Below are 23,424 nucleotides of genomic sequence, written 5' to 3'. Positions count from 1 at the left end.
CATAATTTTGGAACAGGCTTTTTCATAAATAATAGAATTATCTCGGCTCTTAAAACAGTAGAATTTATTAATGATAGGATATCATATGCAGTTTTACAGGGTAGGTGGTGTAAAATTATTTTAATAAACATACATGCACCAACGGAAGATAAAGATGATAATACTAAAGATGATTTTTATACAGAGTTAGAACAGGTCTTTGATAAATTTTCTCAGTATGATATGAAAATTCTGTTAGGTGACTGTAATGCACAGATTGGCAAAGAAGATACATTTAAACCCACGATTGGTAAAGAAAGTCTTCATGAATTAAGTAATGATAATGGTATAAGATTGATTACTTTTGCAACCTCAAAGAATTTAATTGTGAAAAGTACCACTTTTAAACATAAAGATATCCATAAATATACCTGGTGTTCTCCAGATGGTAAAACTCATAATCAGATAGATCATATTCTCATTGATAAGAGAAGGCATACTAGTATAATTGACGTTCGTACACATAGAGGTGCTGACTGTGCCAGTGACCATTATTTAGTAATTGCTAAATTAAGAGAAAGACTCTCGGTGATAAATCATAAGCAACAAAATCTAAAAGTTCTAAAATTTGATACAGGAAAGTTTACTGATGAAAGAATTAAGAAAGATTACCAAATTAAACTGTCAAATAGATTTGATGTTTTGCAGGATTTAAATGATGATGAAAATATAAATGAAACAGACGTAAATAAGAATTGGGAGCACATACGTAATGCAATAGAATCAGCAGCTAAAGAAAGTATAGGATACCATAAACCGAGAAAAAGTAAGCCATGGTTTGATAATGAATGTCATAATCTAAGAGAAATAAGAAATCAGGCTAGACTTAGGTGGTTAAATAACTCTGATGATACAAATCTAAACAATTATAATAGAATAAAGCGAGAAGTTAACCGCACGTTTAGAAGTAAAAAAAGAGATTACTTGAAAAGCAAAATTAACGAAATTGAAACAAACAGCAAAAATAAAAATATCAGAGATTTATATAAAGGTGTAAATGAGTTTAGAAAGGGGTGGCAACCTAAAGTAAACTTGATAAAAGATAAAGACGGTGATTTTCTAGCTGACCCAAGCGATATTCTAAATAGATGGAAGAACTACTTTAATGACCTTTTAAATGTCCATGTAGGAGATAAATCAGAAGTAAATGAAGTCCACACAGCAGAACCTTTAGTTCCAGAACCTAACTTGACTGAAGTTAAAGATGCTATTAAAAGGCTAAAGAATAACAAAGCACCTGGCATTGATTTAATACCAGCCGAGTTAATTAAATATGGTGGAAATTCATTAATATGTCAAATTCATAAATTAATTTGTTTAATATGGAATAAAGAAGAAATCCCTCAACAGTGGAAAGAATCCATAATTGTTCCTGTGTTTAAAAAAGGTGATAAAATGAACTGCAATAATTACCGTGGAATTTCTCTACTCTCAACAACATATAAAATATTATCTAACATTCTTTTAATAAGACTAACCCCATATGCTAATGAAATTATAGGTGATTATCAATGTGGATTTAAACGCAACAGATCAACTACAGATCAAATTTTTCACATCAGACAGACACTTGAAAAAAAGTGGGAATATAATCAAAATGTCCATCAGCTATTCGTTGATTTCAAAAAAGCATATGATTCGGTCAAAAGAGATAAATTATATAATATATTAGTAGAGTTTGGAATACCTAAGAAGCTTGTTAGTATGATAAAAGTATGCACCAGTGAAACAGAAAGTAAAATTCGTGTGGGTATTAATATGTCTGACAAATTTACAATTCATGATGGGTTAAAACAAGGAGATGCATTATCTCCATTGCTCTTTAATTTTGCCTTACAATATGCTGTTAGGAAGGTAAACGAAACTAAAGAAGGACTAAAATTAAATGGTGTGACTCAGTTGTTAGCATATGCAGATGATGTAGACTTACTGGGGGATGATGTGAATACAATTAAGAATAATGCTAAAATATTTTTCAAAACTGCTAAAGAGATAGGTTTGGAAGTTAACAAAGAGAAAACTAAATATATGCTTACAGGCCGAAACCAAGTGTTAGGTAATAATCAAAATCTAATTGTTGATAACAACTCGTTTGAACCAGTTTCCAAATTCAAATACTTAGGAGTAATATTAACAAATGAAAATTATATTAAAGAGGAAATAAAAAGTAGGCTTAATTCAGGAAATGCATGTTACTTCTCTCTTCATAAACTTTTGTCTTCTCGTTTAATATCTAAGAAACTAAAAGTTAAAATATACAAAACAGTAATTTTGCCTGTAGTATTATATGGGTGTGAAACTTGGTCCCTTACATTGAAAGAGGAACATAAATTGAGAGTATTTGAAAATAAGATCCTTAGGAAAATCTTTGGACCTAAAAGGGATGAGGAGACAGGTGAGTGGAGAAGGTTACATAATTTAGAACTACATAATTTGTATTCATGTCCAGATATTATTAGAATAATTAAATCAAGAAGACTTAGGTGGGCAGGCCATGTGGCACGAATGGGAGAGGAAAGAGGAGTTTACAGGATTCTTGTTGGGAAACCTGATGGTAAGAGACCAGTAGGAAGGCCAAGACGAAGATGGAGGGACAACGTCGAGATGGACCTAAGGGAAATCGGTAGGGATGGAAAAGAGTATATAGATCTTGCACAAGATAGGGACAGATGGAAGGCCTGTGTTGCTGCAGCCATGAACCTTCGGGTTTAAGAAGGCTAGAGAGTTAGTTAGTTAGTGGTTAGTCTGGTGTAATTTTGCCAATTCATTATCCGAATTGTTGCTCAAGATTCCCTCCCCCCTGAACACTAAGGCACGATGGTCGATAAAATGGAACATGAAATCAGAATTTACATTATAAAAGGTTTTTGAATATTGTCATCTCTTTCAACAAATCGTCGTTCGCTCATGTTGTTGCTAGTTATCTAGTTGATAATAATACGATGCAAAATATAATTGTTAGCATGTATCTTCATATGTCTAATTTGTTTGTGTTTGTCTTGTGTAGTAGTTGTGGTGTGTTTGTGTTTATATTGTGTTATAGTTGTGATGTGTTTGTGTGTGTCTTGTGTAGTAGTTGTGCTGTCTAATGTGTTTGTGTTTGTCTTGTGTAGTAGTTCCTCCATTCATATTGGGGGTTAGGCGTAGAGCTGACAACTCTGCACTGTAAAAATCCATGTCAAGAATCAGCAATATAAGGCCATGGATGTTCCCAAGGTAAAATATTCCGGAGGTAAAATAGTCCCCCGTTCGCATCTCCGGGTGGGGACTACTTTGGGAGGTCCCTGGACTAAGGATAAAATCTGCATTAGGAATAAGGATATTAAATTAGGCACCTGGAATGTTCTGAGCCTTTACCTGCCTGGGGCATTTCAGTGTACAGTTAATGAGATAGTTAAGTATAAATTAGATGTAGTAGCTGTCCAGGAAGTTAGGTGGCCAGGAGAAGGGAATTGTAAAACTAAAAATTATACTTTTTTCTATGGTGGTACTGAAAATCATAATTTTGGAACAGGCTTTTTCATAAATAATAGAATTATCTCGGCTCTTAAAACAGTAGAATTTATTAATGATAGGATATCATATGCAGTTTTACAGGGTAGGTGGTGTAAAATTATTTTAATAAACATACATGCACCAACGGAAGATAAAGATGATAATACTAAAGATGATTTTTATACAGAGTTAGAACAGGTCTTTGATAAATTTTCTCAGTATGATATGAAAATTCTGTTAGGTGACTGTAATGCACAGATTGGCAAAGAAGAGACATTTAAACCCACGATTGGTAAAGAAAGTCTTCATGAATTAAGTAATGATAATGGTATAAGATTGATTACTTTTGCAACCTCAAAGAATTTAATTGTGAAAAGTACCACTTTTAAACATAAAGATATCCATAAATATACCTGGTGTTCTCCAGATGGTAAAACTCATAATCAGATAGATCATATTCTCATTGATAAGAGAAGGCATACTAGTATAATTGACGTTCGTACACATAGAGGTGCTGACTTTGCCAGTGACCATTATTTAGTAATTGCTAAATTAAGAGAAAGACTCTCAGTGATAAATCATAAGCAACAAAATCTAAAAGTTATAAAATTTGATACAGGAAAGTTTGCTGATGAAAGAATTAAGAAAGATTACCAAATTAAACTGTCAAATAGATTTGATGTTTTGCAGGATTTAAATGATGATGAAAATATAAATGAAACAGACGTAAATAAGAATTGGGAGCACATACGTAATGCAATAGAGTCAGCAGCTAAAGAAAGTATAGGATACCATAAACCGAGAAAAAGTAAGCCATGGTTTGATAATGAATGTCATAATCTATTAGAAATAAGAAATAAGGCTAGACTTAGGTGGTTAAATAACTCTGATGATACAAATCTAAACAATTATAATAGAATAAAGCGAGAAGTTAACCGCACGTTTAGAAGTAAAAAAAAGAGATTACTTGAAAAGCAAAATTAACGAAATTGCAACAAACAGCAAAAATAAAAATATCAGAGATTTATATAAAGGTGTAAATGAGTTTAGAAAGGGGTGGCAACCTAAAGTAAACTTGATAAAAGATAAAGACGGTGATTTTCTAGCTGACCCTAACGATATTCTAAATAGATGGAAGAACTACTTTAATGACCTTTTAAATGTCCATGTAGGAGATAAATCAGAAGTGAATGAAGTACACACAGCAGAACCTTTAGTTCCAGAACCTAACTTGACTGAAGTTAAAGATGCTATTAAAAGGCTAAAGAATAACAAAGCACCTGGCATTGATTTAATACCAGCTGAGTTAATTAAATATGGTGGAAATTCATTAATATGTTAAATTCATAAATTAATTTGTTTAATATGGAATAAAGAAGAAATCCCTCAACAGTGGAAAGAATCCATAATTGTTCCTGTGTTTAAAAAAGGTGATAAAATGAACTGCAATAATTACCGTGGAATTTCTCTACTCTCAACAACATATAAAATATTATCTAACATTCGTTTAACAAGACTAACCCCATATGCTAATGAAATTATAGGTGATTATCAATGTGGATTTAAACGCAACAGATCAACTACAGATCAAAGTTTTCACATCAGACAGACACTTGAAAAGAAGTGGGAATATAATCAAAATGTCCATCAGCTATTCATTGATTTCAAAAAAGCATATGATTCGGTCAAAAGAGATAAATTATATAATATATTAGTAGAGTTTGGAATACCTAAGAAGCTTGTTAGTATGATAAAAATATGCACCAGTGAAACAGAAAGTAAAATTCGTGTGGGTATTAATATGTCTGACAAATTTACAATTCATGATGGGTTAAAACAAGGAGATGCATTATCTCCATTGCTGTTTAATTTTGCCTTAGAATATGCTGTTAGGAAGGTAAACGAAACTAAAGAAGGACTAAAATTAAATGGTGTGACTCAGTTGTTAGCATATGCAGATGATGTAGACTTACTGGGGGATGATGTGAATACAATTAAGAATAATGCTAAAATATTTTTCAAAACTGCTAAAGAGATAGGTTTGGAAGTTAACAAAGAGAAAACTAAATATATGCTTACAGGCCGAAACCAAGTGTTAGGTAATAATCAAAATCTAATTATTGATAACAACTCGTTTGAACCAGTTTCCAAATTCAAATACTTAGGAGTAATATTAACAAATGAAAATTATATTAAAGAGGAAATAAATAGTAGGCTTAATTCAGGAAATGCATGTTACTTCTCTCTTCATAAACTTTTGTGTTCTCGTTTAATATCTAAGAAACTAAAAGTTAAAATATACAAAACCGTAATTTTGCCTGTAGTATTATATGGGTGTGAAACTTGGTCCTTTACATTGAAAGAGGAACATAAATTGAGAGTATTTGAAAATAGGATCCTTAGGAAAATCTTTGGACCTAAAAGGGATGAGGAGACAGGTGAGTGGAGAAGGTTACACAATTTAGAACTACATAATTTGTATTCATGTCCAGACATTATTAGAATAATTAAATCAAGAAGACTTAGGTGGGCAGGCCATGTGGCACGAATGGGAGAGGAAAGAGGAGTTTACAGGATTCTTGTTGGGAAACCTGATGGTAAGAGACCAGTAGGAAGGCCAAGACGAAGATGGAGGGACAACGTCGAGATGGACCTAAAGGAAATCGGTAGGGATGGAAAAGAGTATATAGATCTTGCTCAAGATAGGGACAGATGGAAGGCCTGTGTTGCTTCAGCAATGAACCTTCGGGTTTAAGAAGGCTAGAGAGTTAGTTAGTTAGTTAGTTAGTTTTTAGAAACAAATTGAATTTATGAGATTTGCTGGCTATTTTTACAAACATGCAAACTAAAAAAATTGACAATATAAAATGGGGTTTGAACTAGAATGTATGATATATATATATATTCAATAACAATTGTGAAAGTCACGCATTTTGATATTTATAAATGTATATAGTTGTATTATACGATTATATATGTCACGATTAATTACTTTTGTATATTTAATACTTTCTAGAACATTCGCACAGTCATGAAGGTATTGGTCACATTTTTATTGACTGCTCTTTATTATATTTCATTTTTATATAATAAGTAATATTTTTTGAAAGATTGAACTTTGGCTTTATAAATATAATTCATTTATATCTTAGTTTGCGAAAATATAGATATAAATAACAAACACAATAGTGTTGAATGAGAGTTTTGAAATCTGTAGTTTTTAGAAACAAATTGAATTTATTAGATTTGCTGGCTATTTTTACACACATGTAAAGTAAAAAAATTGACAATACAAAATGGGGTTTGAACTAGAAGACACAAATATTAATAATTAAATGGCCGCGGTGGCTCAGTCGGTAACGCGTCTGACTACCATGCTCAAGGTCCCGGGTTCGATCCCCGGCCGGTTCAAATCCGGGAACTTTTCTAACGGTGAAAGCGGCCCCGGCGCCCACCCAGCGTCGAATAACATGGGTACCTGGGGGAAACCCTGGGGGGTAAAGGCGGTCAGGGGCGTGATGCTGATCACATCACCCCCACTCACGACCGGATCAAGAAAGTGTGGGGCGTTACCCCCACACCCCCTATACGCCTTCATGGCGTGGTGCTATGCACAGGGGAACACTTTACCTTTTTTTTTTACCTTTAATCATTTAACTTTGAATATGTTGTGTCCTAGAAGGTAAAAAACAAACAAACCAAAACTGCACAGTTGTATATTATATGACGACGGGAAGTAATAAGAATCAGTTTCCTTAACTTACTATTTATTCAATACGAACACGTAATTGCAGGTATTACACCCCGTACAAAAGTCGAGCCACTGCCCGCTACCCAGTCCGACGTCAAGCGATCTGCCGTTTTAACTGCTAGCACCGCCCCCTTTCCACCTCGTTCGAGCCACGAGGCATGAGGAGCTCTGAGGTAGTCTACCACGTCACAGCGACGTTCCTACCTCAATACACTCGAGTACAAAATTAATCAAATGATACAACTTTCATAACTCCCCTCTCTTGGGAGAAAAATTTCCTTCAAGTGAAATTTTTACAAAATAAAATACCCATTTATAATTTACACATTGTTATCTTATCTACACTCATACTTTGTGTAGTTACAGTTAAACTGGTATACATCATGATCAAATACACTGGGTATAATCAATATAACAACATTTATGTTAAAGAAAATATAAAAATGGCAAAAAATATAAATAATTTAAACAAAATCTAAATCTTTCTTTGATCTACCCAAAACAAATGTTTGTACAATTTTGGATTTAATTTTTCCAATTGGCTTAAATAACAACTTATTTTTTCAATGGAACAATTCCAGATTTTTAGATTATCACTGTGATGGTTACCACTGATATTGCCAGTTTTCAAATCTATTACAATGTATACATTAGTTGCTTGTTTGTCAATTACCATATACGGACCTTCATAGACCTCACAGTACTTTTTAGTGCGATTTTCTAGGAGGCTGCTAAGATAATGTGTTTTTACAAATACCAGGTCTTTTATTTTAACATCAGGTCTATTTTCTTGTTGCAAGTTGTACCTGTCATTCCTTTTCTTCCTTGCTTGGAAACCTTTTACAAAAGCCATGTATAGTTTGTCTTTCCACAGAGAAATTTCATTAGGCGGTAAATTAAAATGATTCAAAATACATGAGTTAAGATCTCTGTTTAGTTGTAACTCTGAGGGAGCAAATCCTAGCTCTGTGTGTACACTATCATTTAATAAGCTTACAACTACATCTATATATTTCGGCCAATCTTTGTGGTTGTTTTTACAAATCACACGCATAAGCCGGTTGAGTTCAGAATGAATTCTCTCAACTAAATTAGAACTAGGGTGATATATTGGGGTATACGCCAATTTTATACCTAAGCTTGTTAAAGTGTCCACATATTTGTTAGAATGAAACACCGTGGCGTTATCACTGACCAACCTGTGTGGAATGCCAAAATGCCTGACATATCCTTCTAGCAAGGCTTTTACAATACTGTTGGCCGTACCTGACCTCATTGGATAAGCGAACAGATATTTAGTGTTAGCATCTTGTAAGGTTAGAAGAAACCTTTCTCCTTGCGAGCCTTTAATTAATGGTCCTTGTATATCTAAAAACAAAATAGTTTCACCCTGGTTACAATGTTGTTGGAATATGCCCTGGGGCGGATGTCTACTCGGCTTCGTTCTCATACATAGTTCACAATCTTTGATATAACTCAGAATACCTTTTCTCATACCAGGCCAAAAGTACATTTTCCTAACTCTTCCGAGTACCTTTTCACAACCAAAGTGGCCCATATTGTCATGATAATTCAGTATTACAGAAACGAAAGATTGAGGTATCCATATTTTCCAGATGTTCTCAAAGTGAAAATCTCTTATCATCAAAATTCCATTGCATATTTTATAAAACTTTTTCCAATTTCTACACCTTTGAGGTAAACTTACATTTACATTTTCACAATTGTTCAAATAATCAATAATAGGTTGAAATAACTTATCATTGTACTGTTCTTGGACTAACAACTCTACAGGTATATCTAATACTTCATTTTTAAACCTTACATTATTGTTGATGTGCATCAAAATCGGCTCTGACTCTGAAAATTGTCTGGACAATAAGTCCGCTAGGCCATTGTCAGATCCTTTGCAGTATTCTACAATGAACTGGTATTTTTGAAGTTGAAGGGATCAACGCAATAAGCGAGGGTTCCAATTCTTCGAATGGTTCAGCCAAGTGAGACACTTATGATCACAAATTAAAGTAAATGCTTTACCCAAAAGATATTGATTACATTTCTCAATACAAAATAAAAGACTTAAACATTCTAGCTCGGTTATAGTGTATTGTTTCTCATAACCTTTCAGTGTACGACTTACATAACTTATTATTCTTTTCTCATCATCAATTATTTGATGCAAATATCCTCCAATGCCAAGTAAAGAAGCATCTCTTTGGACATAAAACCTTTGATTAAGATCAGGATGAAATAGTTTAGCATCATTAGAAATTTCTTGCTTGAGCAAATCAAAACTCTCTTGTTCCTTCTTAGTCCATATCCATTTCTTACCTTTTCTTAACAATTCATATAAAGGTGTACATATGGTAGCAAAGTTTGGAATGAATCTTCTCATCCAAGAGAAACAACCTATTATTTTTTTAAGTGTCTTTACATCCTTCGGAGTAGGAAGGTTGAGAAGAGCCTCTACTCTCTCTGGATTTACTCTTATACCTGTTTTGTCAATAATGTGACCCAAGTACAATAACTTTTCTTTACAGAGGAATGTCTTCTTGAGACGTACAGTCATACCACTCTATCTTAATTTAGAAAATACACTTCTTAAATGTTCTATGTGACTTTCTAAAGATTCACTTCTAATGCATAAATCATCAACATAAATCATAACATTCTCTGACAGAATGTCGTCTAATACCTTGGTCATTGCCATCGTAAATGCTTGTACTCCATTACATGTACCAAATACTAAACGTTTGTATTGGTATTGTCTACCTTCAAACAAAAATGCAGTATACTTTTTGATGACTCTGACAACAAAATCTGGTGAAATCCAGAGGACATATCGACCAGTGATACATATGGTCTACCAACAAATCCTTGTAATGCCTCTTCAATATTAATTGGTCTAATTTGACTAACTTTTTGGTGTTGATTAATATTCCTGAAGTCAGTACATACCCTTACACTTCTATCAGACTTAGGAACTATTACTAGTGGATTTAAATAAGGCGAATCAGAAAGTTCTATAATGTCCCACTCAAGTAATTTTTGAATATGATCTCTAACATTTTGTCTGTAATGATAAGGTATTCGATATGGCTTAGAAACTAAAGGTTCTGTTGTATCTAATTCAATATGCTGTTAATATTTAGTACATAAACCAGGTTTTTCATCAAACAGCATCCTAAATTCAAGTAACAAATCAAACAGTTGTTTCTTTTCATCTTCAACGAGTATTTCAGCGTGCATAGCTTTTAATTTAAGATCTTCTACACTAGCAACAGTTATTTCCTCTTTTGGCTTTTGGGTTACATTAAGACAACTACTCTCTGCCTCTTCACTCACATCAAAAGTTGGACAAGATATGGGTAATAATTTAACTAACATTTCACCTTGTTTGGTATGTAACAATAAAGAATTTTCCTTGAAGTTTACAAGAGCCTCTACATTATACAAAAAATCTAAACCTAAAAGAATGTCTACTGTCAAATCTTTGACGACAACAAACTGAACAGAAAACATAATATCTTCAATTTCTATATCCACACAAAATTTTCCAAGTACTTTCTGTTTTCTTTTTCCAGAATAGTCAACCAAAATAATATCTTCTGTTGGCTCTAATTTAGGTCTGGTGACTTCGCTAGTAATACATTTCCATTTGTTCTCTGACATCAAACAAATGTCGCTACCACTATCTACTAAGCATTTACTCTCTATCCCATTAATATTTGCAAAGATAGAAGTTGTATTCTTGACTTTGTTCCTGAGGTTTACAGGTAACATTAAGTTATTAGAACTATATTTCGCTTCATCTTCTAACAAGTCTTCATAAAAATTAATATCTACCCTACATACATTTTTAAAGCATGATTCACAGTTTGATTTACTAGAATTTTCATTACAAAGTTTGTTTCTTAAATCTTCAGTATTAAGATTGGCTACTGACACAATATTCTCATCTTCGTCTATGCTATTCTGTGTCACAATAACAATAGACTCACTATCTAGTTTAAAGGTTGTTCAGGCACAAACCAGGGCGCATTCACCCTAAGTGAAGACCCATTACCATTTTCTATTTCTTCCCTAGTACTAGATCTAGGTTAATTTCTTTGAGGATTGTTTTGAACATCATCGTGTGACACAGTGTTTGTACTAGTATTTCTAAACCGAGGTCTACTATTATCAGCATTTATACGATTTTGGTTACTATAATTGTATCTACCTCGAAAGTTACTATTTCTATAGTTATTACCAGAATATGGAAAACGTTTTACTCTCCAAGACCTTTGACCAGATCTACTATCATTACTACTATTATTATCAGTGGCTAATCTCCTGAAATTACCAGAATTCCTTACATTAGTCTCATGGCTTGTATTAGAATTTTGCATATTGCTTACTCTAGATTGATTATTTCTTTTACTTTCATTAACAACTTGTACTTGTCTAATACCAACAGGCCTTCCATCTCTCCTACTTTCACCTTCAGCACTTGCATACAAAGCTTCATGACGCGCAACCAATTCCGCAGCGGTACCAAGACTAATATTAGGTTGATTTAAGATTGCTTCTCTAACTCTATTTGGTAACTGTTGAGCTACTAAAATAGTTTTTTGCTGTTCTGGCATGTCTGGCTGAATGGAATTTAGTAAATTAATCTGTGACCAGAAATAATTTAACAGAGTTTGTCTACTTTGTTTACTGTATCTCTTGCACAAGACATTTGCAAGACATGTTGACTTCCACGATGCACTTTCAAAGGCATTAAGGAAAAGAACCTTAAAAGAACTATAATCTACAATGTGTAGTTTCTCCTGAGAGAACCAATTTTTAGCAACACCTTTCAAAAGCATTGGTACATACTTCATGTAATCTTTTTTGGGAACATTTAACATATCCAAGCGATCCTCAACCTCTTGAAGAAATTGTGATGCCAAATAATCCATCTTAGTTGCAGTAAATTTAGGTAACCTATCTAGATCGGAGTACTTAAGTGTACTAGGTACAAACTTCCTTCTGTAACTACTACTTTTGTGATCAGTTCCACTTTCCGAACTACTATCATGAAATTCATCTCTTGACATGCTTTTCGCAACTCTACCTGTCTTATAGCTACTTACAGATTTACGTTTAAGCCCCCTTAACTGAACTTTAGTTTCAGAGCTAGAAGATTTTACATCTGAATCAGATTCTCCTTTACGTAATGGTCTTTGCTTTCTAAACGTGATATATTCAGTTTTTTCAATGGGTAAAGAAGCTTTCTTTGCTTCCCTTTGCTGTTCAGACAATCTAGAAGCATCAGGACTAACTAAGCCTTGTACTCTAGTTTCTAATCCTACAGAAGATTTTACCGGTTCAGCACTTACTCTTAAAATGGAAAAATCATTCGTTAAATCTCTAACTTGATACCGAATATTCTCCAGCTTATCATCTAGAACCTCATATTTGTTAGTAATCTCTCTAAGTTGTTGTAAGCAACCCTTAACAGTAATGTCATTACTAGATATTTTCTGTTGAACGGTTTGAACGCTCAAGTTTAGATCTTGAATAGTTTGTCCAGACCTAACACTAATTTCGTTAAATTTACTATTCAACTCAGCAATAGCAACTTCATGTCCACTAATGTTATTAAACAACTCCTTCATACTACTTTCATTTCCATGTACAAGGTTGACTAAACTTTCAAACTTCTTTTGATTTATTTCGAGTGTTTTCTTAATTTCTACGCATTCATTTTCTACCTGTTTTACATGAGAATCGAAAACCTCTCTCAATTTTTTATGTTGATTTACACACTTAACAGAAACCTCGTTTATCTTTTCTTCCAATTTCGTTCTCAAGTTGACCACTTGTTCCTTTAGTTCATGGGCGCATTCCTTTGTTTCGACCAAATTATCAGACATTTTTCTTTTCGACTCGTGCTTCCAATAATTCGAAGTCTTGCCTTAAGAGACCTATGCTGGTGCCTACATTACTTACACTGGCCTCAACACTATTAATATCCGTTTTGTCGTTACTTTCAACACTGTTAATATCGGCCTTCACACTACTAACTTGTTCCGCGAGTCTAGATTCAAATTGTTTAAAGAGAAACTCCAATTCCTTTTTGTAGCCATTTTCAATTTCCGTTACTGCTGGCTAAGAATTTTAGTCGCAGTATTCAGTACAACTATTTTATAATTTCGGTGCTACAATCACAGCACGATAAAGTTATTCGTCACTCTTCTTTTCCACATAGAAAAAGTTCAGTACTTACGTTCCAACATCACAGACGAAAAAGTTGAATTCTTCCATCTAACAGCTACAACCAGATTCTAACGACGTAGACGATCGAGTCCTCCTGTTCGTGCGCCATACTTATGACGACGGGAAGTAATAAGAATCAGTTTCCTTAACTTACTATTTATTCAATACGAACACGTAATTGCAGGTATTACACCCCGTACAAAAGTCGAGCCACTGCCCGCTACCCAGTCCGACGTCAAGCGATCTGCCGTTTTAACTGCTAGCACCGCCCCCTTTCCACCTCGCTCGAGCCACGAGGCATGAGGAGCTCTGAGGTAGTCTACCACGTCACAGCGACGTTCCTACCTCAATACACTCGAGTACAAAATTAATCAAATGATACAACTGTCATAATTATTAAGCACTAATCGTTCCAAAATACTGTCATATTTAGATGCAATGTGCGAAAGAAATTAATTATCAAATTTTAATCTTTATGGTGAAACAAACATAAAAATACACTGATATAAAATTTAACAGTTCTGAAATAATTTTTAAGCTTTTGATTGGATGAATTAATGTGTATTACTACGCTTTTCTGCCACTCGCGGAGACGAGGATGAAATATGAAGACATTCTTGAGGGGACACTCACAAGGAATACCCATGGCATTCGACTCGGGGTTTCTGGTGTCGTTGTGTGCTGTGTTAGCAACTCCGCTACAACGTTTGGCCAATTAAAAGCTTATTATTCACATCTGGAGTTATTTATTGAAACCATTCAGAAGACAAATGTGAATCAATAGTTTATAGTATGAACTTAATCTTTATTACATGCAACAAAATGAATGAACAGTTAAACATCCATATAATATATCATATATAGGCTATTTAGTTATTTGTAGCGAAACAGGTCACATCATTTCTCAAACTTTTGCTCTAAATGGTAGATCTCTATGAAAGAAGAATTAATATTCATTCACACAATCCTCTTCCTAATAACATTTACCACTATCATAATCATCTCTTGTCTGTGGAAGTAGTACAAGTAACTAATCTAATTGTTATTTTTTAACCTCCTAAAAAGCGGCTATAATTTATTCCTTTCTTTATACCTCATATATTTTTTCTTACATTCATATATATATTCAATAACAATTGTGAAAGTCACGTATTTTGATATTCATGAATATATATGGTTGTATTATATTGTGTCACGATTAATTACTTTTGTATTTTTAATACTTTCTAGATCATTCGCACAGTCATGAAGGTATGCGTCACATTTTTATTGACTGCTCTTTATTATGTTTCATTTTTATTTAATAAGTGATATTTTTTGAAACATTGAAGTTTCGCTTTATAAATATAATTCTTTTATATCTTAGTTTGCGAAAATATAGATATACATAACAAACAACCCAATAGTGTTGAATGTGAGTTTCGAAATCTGTAGTTTTTAGAAACAAATTGAATTTATTAGATTTGCTGGCTATTTTCACAAACATGTAAACTAAAACAAATCATAATACAAAATGTTATATGAACTACAAGACACCAATATTAATCATTTAATTATGACATTAATATTTATTTTATTTTCTGAACTTAAAGATGTCGGTGACAGTATACTGTAGATATTAATATAGAAATGAATAAAAATATATTTGTTATTTGAAACTAAAACCCGAGAGTTAATATAATTTAACTTTGAATATGTTGTGTCCTGGAAGGTAAAAATCAAACAAACCAAAACTACACAGTTGTATATTATTATGCACTAATCGTTCCAAAATACTGTCATAATTAGATTCTATATGCACAAGAAATTAATTATGAAAATTTAATCTTTATGGTGAAACTCTAGTAAAAATACACTGGTATAAAATTTAATAGTTCTCCAATAATTATTAAGCTTTTGATTGATTGAATTAATTTGTCTTACTTCGCTTTTCTGCCACTCGCGGAGACGAGGATGAAATATGATGAAGGGACACTCACAAGGAACACCCATGGCATTCGACTCGGGGTTCGTGGTGTCGTAGTGTGCTGTGATAGCCACTCCGCTACGGAGGTCGGTGAATTAAAGTCTTATAATATATATATATATATATATATATATATATATATATATATATATATATATAAAAATAATATATAATATATATAATAATATAGCTAATTACAGCATATAATATTGCATTTTTAAATTTTGATGACATTAAATGGCATTATAGTTTATATAAGTTTGTGAACATAGAGGCTGAGTGGTTATTGCAGGCTACAAACCGAGGGTCTATTCTTTGATTCATGGGAAAGAAGGAAATATTTCATTGTCCGTATTGCTTCATAGATTTCATCCAGTAAATCTCATACTAGAGAGTTAGGAAAACGTCGTGAATTAACCTAAAATATAAATACTGTCTGCTGTATATGGTCTGCCAGGGTTCCGTTGACTCGGTTCCTGCCTGGGGACAACTCAGCATTTTATTAAAAGTGCTTTTACCCGACTTCCGCGAAATGGATATTCATAAGAAATAAATAGTGTGTCGTGGGAGAGGAGGGAGTAGTTTTTGCGGAACAGTTATGATAGACGGTTTATAGAGAGTTGCGAGAGGTATTGCGATATTTGCGATGAACAATTTTGTGATTGCGATAGACAGCTTAATGGATGATAAAGGCAGACATTCAAGTTTAGCAAACACGTGTGTGTGTTTGTGTGTGTGTGAGGGAATGCCAACATCCCTAGGCGGGACACCACCGCAGGCCATTACATAATATAGTCCAATAAATTAATTAAAAGGGTTTCGGCGTAGTGTTCTTTGGCAGTGTTAACTAAGATGGTCATTCAACAATGGGTTGGCCTTGAAATGGCATGATTATTTCACCACTAGTTCAATGACCTAGTATTGTTCCTTTGTTTATTTTCATCTTGTAAGTTGTAGGATTAGTGGCAGGCAAAATAGGTGAGTTGGTATTTATGAGTGCTCTAGGGATTAAATTATATTTTTCGCAAAGCGAAAAAAATATGCGATCGGTAATTCCCTTTTTCTCCTCTATTTGAAAGTTCTTGGTTAAAGCGATTAAATGAAACGATTGAGGTGGACTTTGAACGTTTTGAACCATTTGTTCTCGGAGAACTTGTAGCTTTTGCATGAAATTATTACATGCTGTGATGGTTTGAACAACCTTATTATTAGTCAGGGAAAAAGCTTTCATTTGTTTCTCTAGAGTGGACATTTGCACGTTCTGGGGTACTCGTACGTTTTGTGACGTTGTACCCGATGCCTGGAGTATTGTATATGCTCGGGTTCTGCGCCATTATTTGGGTCTCATGGAGCCCCCTGACGATAAAAAAAAACATATAAGACGCAATCAATTGGGACTCGTCAGTGTTGCTAACCCACCCCACAAAAATTGTACCATATGATATTTTACAGGATATAACAATAAAACGTGATTTTATCTTTATTATTATTATTATTAGACGTAGCCTTGATTTTTAATTACAGTTCGATTGAGATAAACTGATTTCAAATATTTTTATAGATTTTAATGTTTGAAGAAAAGAATAATCAATTACCTTTACTTTCATTTATTACAGAAGAAAACTAAGAAATAACTTCACAAAAAAAATAATTAAAGGTTCACACTAATTCGCTGGTGGTTCTTGGTTTACATGAGTATACCCAATACAAGAGTTGACACCAGTACTTTAGATTATCTTGGTAAAATAAATATAAGAAAAATCACTCTCACATATAACTTCTCCGCGACAACTGCTTCAACTACTCCGCGCGCAAATTCACGAGCGCTTACTTCCCTTTGTGTACCGGACTCAGTTTATTATTTCAAAAAGGGGTGTTTCAATTGCTTTTGCTTCTTTCTTCCCGGAACGTTCTGTAAACAATCTGTTACAAGGAGAAGGTAATCTACAAATAGGAGTTAGCAACACTGACTGTGATCTAATACTTATTAACGAAACTTAACTGGCAACAGTGGTGCAGTTTTGATTGCCATATTTTTTCACTCCTGTGTAATGCGCGGCTGACATGCTGTCGCCTAATATAATATTTCAATAGCGATTACCAAAATTGACCACTATCTATCGAATGTGAACCAAACCTTAAGCAATATTGGGGCAGGTTGGGCTTCTTTTTTTTTTGTACTCCTGTGCGATGTGTTTTATTTTGTAACTAATTTCATACACTATGAACGGAAATATGCATACTTCTGTCCTACACACACATAATGAAAATGCAATTTTTAATTTGTAAAAGGGGAAGGAGCCAACTAACATTAAATGTTGCAATGCTTCTACAAATTAAGATAATGCACTGCCACCCTTGCTCTATGCAAATATATATATAAAATAACCATGCCTATGAACTTGTTCGGGTTCAAAAACCAGTCTGTCATGGAAGCATCGAGTCAGGCTGCACCGCCAAGCTTCGACCTGTTACCGTCTATGTTGTCCAAACTGAGCGGGCTGCTAATCATTCACTGAAACTGCATTTGGATGAAATACGATGACGACGTTGGCAAAACTTTTCACGTCTTCAACAACAACCTCAATTTCTACAAAATTCCGCTCAGCGGCAATCTTCAGATAATAGTGAATCCGAAGAATGCGGGTGAAGTCAAGATTTACTTCGGCAAAAACATTTATCGCATCAAGCACGATAGGATGGACACTGCTACCACGTACGATGTGTGTTTCGAGCTTATGGGTGATTACGACAAACTCATCCCTCTCTTCATCGAGTTGCGAATCACCTACTCTATAATAAATAACCATATTAGCAATGGCTAGCAATATCTTCAGCCACACGAAACGCGACCATTACGGCGACGAGCTCTTCATGCTAGACATCAGGGTCAAGAAGTTGCGGAGCGACCTGCACGCTCTGCAGTCCACACTCAACTCCCGCCTCCAGACCGAGATAGCCAGCCTGCAGTCTCAGTGCTTGGACCCCACCCCTCCATTCATGAACTGGAATGTGGAACTGAAGTTAAACAAAGAATGGAAGAAGATGTTAGAAAGAGTGGAAAGGACAAGAGAGAAAGAGGAGAGGAGAAGGAAGAAAAATGAAGGGAAAAGAGCGTGAGATTAAAAGTCCAACCACGTTCTATATGGAAGTAATTGTGTTTAGGCTTTTAGGTGAAAATAGTGTTGGCAAGTGAAAGTCACCTGCTAGAAAGTTCCAAACAACTTTCTAAATAGTCTGGAGGAAGTTATGTTTGTGTATATAGAATACCCTGTTTTTGTATCTTGTTACTTTTGTACTTGATACAGAGTCTGAAGAACACCTTGCTAGAAGGTTGAAGCGTTATGTTTAGTTTATGTTTTTAATAAAATAAATTACTGCCTTGGTCAGCATATTCAGTTTTTCATAATCATGGAAACAAGGCTTAATGGTGTTATAATTGGACATTTTCCAAGGCTGATGAGGAAAATTAACAACTGGAAGGACTTGAAGAGGAAAGAAATACACAAAGACGAACAAGAGAAGAGAAGAGAAAATGTTTGGAGAGAGGCACAGCGCCTAAAGGATTAAAAATAAGTAGAAGGGAGTGGTTTGCAACACCAGGAGATGGAGGATATTGGTTCAGAAAATGGAAAAAGAAGTGATATGGAATGAAATAAGGGCAAGAAGAAAGGAGATAAAGATAATAAAGGAGAACCTGACAAGAATTGAAAAAGCTATTGAAGACTGTCTCACAATTTTTACTAGAGAATATACATTTCATAAAATGAAAATCTGGCAGGAGAAATTTAGAGAGAAAATGAAAATAAAATTAAAGAAGAAAGGAGAGGGACTAGGATGGAAAGAAGATAGAGGAGAAGAGGAGGAAGAAGAGGATACCAGAAGAAGAGTTGTGGTAATAGGGAATGTAGACCTAACAAAAGAAGAAGTAGCTTTTTTAAAACTAGGAAGAGGTTTGAAAGTTAAAGAAAGAAATGTAGATTATGAGGAAGTTATATATGACATTGAAGAAGCAGTGCTCCATATAAAAGAAGAACCAGAAAGAGACAATATTAGAAGAAGAACAGCAGCCATACTGAAGAAAGAAATGGGAAAACAAGGAAAAGTAGATAATTTGAGTCAAAAAGAAAGGGAAGGGATGAAGAAAATCAAGACAAGAAATGATATGGTTATAGAGCAAGCAGATAAAGGAGGAGCAATTGTGGTGATGGAAAGAGAATGTGTAGTATGAAAGTATATATTATAAGCACAAAAATTGTACAAAAGAAGAGCTCATATGATTAAACAGCCCGATTTGTCTACAATTAAAACTATGCCAAGATGCTCTTATTCCCTATTTCTTCAAATGTGATAAGCTCTTAATTATAAGAATTCTGAATTCTAGTGTAGAAAAGAAGAACCCTAATAGACAGATTTGCCTACACTTAAAACTATGCCAAGATGCCCTTATTCCCTATTTCTTCAAGTGTGATAAGCTCTTAATTCTAAGAATTCTGAATTCTAGTGTAGAAAAGAAGAACCCTAATAGACAGATTTGCCTACACGTAAAACTAAGACAAAAAGGGCATATAGCCCAATCGGCTATGTGTGTACATATTTAAATCTAAAGAATTTTGAATCCTAGTGTAGAAATGAAGAACTCCTCTTAGACAGATTTGCCAATGAGTGTAAAAGCTGAATCTCTTAGTTTGTTGTCCATAAACTTGTCAAAAATATGCCCCCCTTGATATTGTTTTGACTATACTTAAAACTAGGGCAAAAATGCTTATATTCTCATCCTCTACAACTTACAAATCAATACAATACAACAAGGGCAGGCAAGCAAATTGGTTTCATGTTTTTTTTTAATCTTTGATCAGTTACATGTCCTGGCCAGCAATAAATTATGCACGCCTGGGAGATTTTTGCTTGCATGCATGAGATAAAATCTACACTGTGCCCTTTCAGGGAAAATTGCCATGCCATCATGCTATTAACTCCAAGGGAAATTCTTAGTAAAAAGAACATTGGCCTCTTGCATGTTTACATATATGCCTGAATTGGATTCAAGTTTTGCTTTGTTCTGATAATATATACCGAGAGAGAATTACAGAAATATTCATTGCACATTTCAAAGTCCAACTTTGAATTGTATTTAGCTGATATAGAGCTCATAACTCCTGGGTTCTGCTGCTCAATGTGTATTGCATGTGGACATAGTCCCATGGCTTATATGCTTTGTAATCAATAGGCTTCTCTGTTTGAGGCCCCCCTATGGAGAAGTGTTAATATTGTTGCCTTGTAAACAAGAGCTCTGGGTTTGAGTTCTGGTAAAATGTGAGGCCTCTCCTGATGGCAAAGTGTTGGTATTATTGCCTTGTAATCAAGAGGCTCCGGGTTTGAGGCTCTGGTAAAATGTGTAAGATTAAAATACATGTGGCAGAATAATATCCTCACATGTGATATTTTGAGAATATTTATTGCTAGCTGATATACAGCTGAGGTTTAAAACCTGGTAAAGTGTGTTGTACAACAGCATAATAGAGCAAAAACTACTCTATATTGGGGATCACCAGAGCATAGTTTCTGCTGTTGTCTGGGTATAAAAATATCAGCTCAGCCACTAACTGCTGTTATAATTGTTTTGGCATATTGTCCATAGTTCTGTTTTTTTGGACCAAGAAATTTTATATAAACAAACAACAAAAATGCCAAATCAAAAATATTGCAATCAGTGTAATAAAAATATATCTAGTTCTAATTGGTCTAGGCACCGGCATATTTGCGACCGTAAGAAATGCAGAAAGGCCACAAAAATGTGTCCAAGATGCCATAAAATATTAAGCAAGGCATATTACAAAAGGCATAGGTGTAATTCTTATGTACAGTCATCAACATTGCCCCCACAACCATCTACATCTGGTCTGAAAAGGACGCATGAAACACCTGTTAATGCTAGAGCAGCAAAGCAGCCACGCTATGCACCACCTATCCATAGCAGTTTTAATGGCCAACTTAGGGATCACTGTTTTAAATCAGAGCCAAGATGTGACATTAAGAATTTTTTGAACAGTATAAATCCTGATGTGCAGGCAATTCTAAATGTACAAAATGGCTCTTATAAGCTGTCCCTCAAATTGTTTACACAATATAAGAAACCAAATGGCACAAAATTTACACAGCCCCACATAACAGAAACTGTACCTTTATATTCAAATGCAAATTCAGACAAAATAATAAGCAGTTTGATAGATCAATTGAATATTAAACACTCTGAATTTGCAGCAAAAGGGTCTGGATGGAGCCTATGCGGTTCTCCACACAAGTTATATGTTAATATTTCTGAATTCAGCCCATTACAAGGATCTACATATCTGCCATTACCTGCCAATATTAAAAACAAAAGAGCCGTGGTTAATATAGAAAATAATGATGAGAAATGCTTTTTGTGGTGTATTTTAGCTGCTTTGTTTCCAGTTTCAAGGAATCCTCAGAGAATAAGTTATTATAAACAGCATGAACATATTTTTAATGAAGCAATAGAGGGTTTAGAATATCCAATGTCTGTTCAGAATATTGATAAATTTGAAAAAAAAGGCCCGGGATATCAATGGTAAACAATTATCTATTAATGTATTTATTTGTTCTACTGGCCGTGGCAATTGCTTGATAGAACCTCTCAGAATCAGTACATTTGATGATGATTCTGCTGTTCCGCTTGATCTGCTCTTAATTGAAGGGGATGACACATATCATTACACTCTGATACATAATCTTGAAGCTTTAGTCAGAACACAACTAGACAAATCTAATAGAATATTTAAGTTGTGCAGAAGATGTTTGACTGTATTTGATGGTAAAAAGATAATAAATGGGGTTTGTAAAGTGAATGCAGAAATTGCTAAAAACAAATTAATTGAGCATCTGAAATACTGTGGCAACCATAAACCTGTTCATATGGTGATGCCAATGCCAAGTGAAAAAGCCAATTTTAAAAAATTTGAAGCCTTGTTGGAACACCCAGCATATATAGTCTGTGATTTTGAATCAAATCTCAAACCTCTTGCATTCTCTAGCCCAGACCCTGAGGAATCTTGAAATACATCATATCAATTACATGAACCTTCTAGTTTTTATTATGTTGTTGTACAGGATGGTGTTGTTAGTAAAGAATATTTATACATGGGACCAGATGCCATCAAAAAATTTGCACATAGAATAGAAAATGAGTGCCATAACATAGCATCTAATATCTTATTAAAATCAAAACCCATGTTGCCTTTAACAGAGAAACAGAATGAAGATTTCAACAATGCAGAAAAATGCCCGGTATGTGATTCTGAATTTTCAGATATAAATATCAAGGTACATCACCATTCCCATACAGATGGTAAATTCTTAATGGCCCTGTGTAATAGCTGTAATATTAAGATCCAGAGACCAAAATTTGTCCCCATATTTTGCCATGGTGCCAATTATGATTTCCATCATTTCATCAGGTACGAGGGGTTTGACAAGCAGAATTTAAATATTTTAGCTGAAAATGATGAGAAATATATTGCTATTAGCAAAATAATTAAAGTTAATGGTGTTCCTATTCACTTAAGATTTGTTGATTCATACAGAATTTTATCAGCTAGCCTGGCTACACTGGCCACTCAATTATCTGATGATCAATTCAAAATCACATGTGCTTTGTTTCCAAATCAGGACCTGAAATTAATTAGGCGGAAGGGTGTATATCCATATGATTATGTTACAGATTTTTCTAAATTTGATGAGTGTTCTCTGCCACCACAACAAGAGTTTTACAGCAAAATCAGAGGATCTGGAATCACTGATGATGATTATCACCATGCCCATTTGATGTGGAACAACTTAAAATGCCAGACATTTGGTGATTATCACAAGGCATATTTAAAACTTGATGTGACCCTCTTAGCTGATA

The 23,424-nt window shown here is 34.2% G+C and overlaps 1 long non-coding RNA gene across 2 annotated transcripts in view; it reads left to right on the top strand.

Annotated features, from left to right (window-relative positions):
* The window catches only part of LOC145978627 (uncharacterized), an 88,896-nt gene that overhangs the window by 36,142 nt on the left and 29,330 nt on the right, over positions 1-23,424 (top strand). For both annotated transcript variants that reach the window (XR_014440727.1, XR_014440728.1), the window contains exons 7-8: positions 6,551-6,571; positions 14,762-14,782. This is a non-coding gene — a long non-coding RNA (uncharacterized LOC145978627). The remainder of the gene's footprint in view (positions 1-6,550; positions 6,572-14,761; positions 14,783-23,424) is intronic.

Source organism: Lepisma saccharinum, chromosome 25 (assembly GCF_977018435.1).
Source record: "Lepisma saccharinum chromosome 25, izLepSacc3.1, whole genome shotgun sequence".
NCBI lineage: Eukaryota > Metazoa > Arthropoda > Insecta > Zygentoma > Lepismatidae > Lepisma > Lepisma saccharinum.
Note: the sequence above shows the minus strand (reverse complement) of the source record. Positions and strands in the feature narration are given on the sequence as shown.